The following is a 1,339-nucleotide window of genomic DNA, read 5'->3' as shown; positions in this document are numbered from 1 at the left end:
CCCCCGCCGCCCCCGGGGCTCCACTAGGGCCGTCCCATGCCGAGGTGACGGATGAGCTCGACGGCGGCCGGCCGGGGGAGGACTCCCTCTTGCACTCTGCGGACGAGACGGAAAGCAAACGTCAGCTGTCAGTAATGCGGTGACTAGACCATACCTTCTTTTGACAGTCAGTATATCGAACAGTTACCACATGAAGCTAAATACACATCATGAGAATTTTTTTTTTAAAAAAAAAAAGAATATACGGCAAGGATGCATGACGCACCGTCAGACGAGGCCGATCGGTCCCGGGCGACAGTCACCGCCGTGCTGAACTGCTCCTGGCCGGATGGAAAACCTTATAAGAGGAAACAAGAAGTGTGTGTTGAGAACAGTGACGGTTGGTTTTAAGTCTCAACTCAAACGCACGTAGGGTACTACACATGCATGGAGAACTTCACACTGAAGACGAAGAGATACCCCCTATCTAAAGTCGCTCACCGCCTCAGCGGCTGGAGACAACCGCTTACCCCTTAAGTCACCTTTTCACCGAAAATGCAATATTGGTATCGTTAGGAAGAGGCGGAAATCCTCTTTCGAATGATGCCAATTTTACAATTTCGACAAAAAATCAACTTAAGCGTTTATTCAGAGCCTCCCATGCGGTAAGCGGTTGTCGGGAGCGTCAAACGCGGTAAGCGGTTGTCCCCAATCATCAAGACGGTGAGCGAGTTTAGATAGGCGGAATCGAGAAGAGGAGCAGTCAAAACGTAACGAAAATGATTTTGTTCTGGTGTAGGCTAGGCTTTGATTGGTCTATAGCGGACGATCGATCAGACCTTAACAAAACTGCCACATTGGTATGCTCCTGGCTGCTCATCTTCCGCTTCTTCTTGTTGCTGAATTTCTCCAGAATGTCAGCTCCCGCGGGAAGTTTAAAAAGGACCACCTACCACCTCGTCCAGCCTTGCCTGACTCCTGACTGCCTCGTCGAATATTAATGAAACAAAACAGCCCCTCCCACTGTCGCACCTGAGGGACCCCGTCAGTGAAACTGGGAGCAGAATCTGACTCGGGATGATAAAATCTGTGCGGCCTAAATGGGGGGCTAGCCTAATGCCAGTGCACAAGAATGAATATTGCAAAAGTCAACAACGCAACAACAGAACACGGCCACTTTGCAACGCGAGGGCTGCTGAGGCATGGCCCGGCCTGTTGGAAGGGTGGGTTAGAATGTGTGGGCGGGGGGAGAGGGGAGGGGGGGTCTCGCAAGGATACAGTCCTCGCGACACTATCTACTCACCAACCTGTTCCGTCACCGCCTTCCTGTCCTGTACAAAGTATCTGTCTCTGCCTTCCC

Source organism: Frankliniella occidentalis, unplaced genomic scaffold (assembly GCF_000697945.3).
Source record: "Frankliniella occidentalis isolate FOCC.00 unplaced genomic scaffold, Focc_3.1 Scaffold2, whole genome shotgun sequence".
Classification (NCBI taxonomy): domain Eukaryota; kingdom Metazoa; phylum Arthropoda; class Insecta; order Thysanoptera; family Thripidae; genus Frankliniella; species Frankliniella occidentalis.
This window is presented reverse-complemented; position numbering follows the sequence as displayed.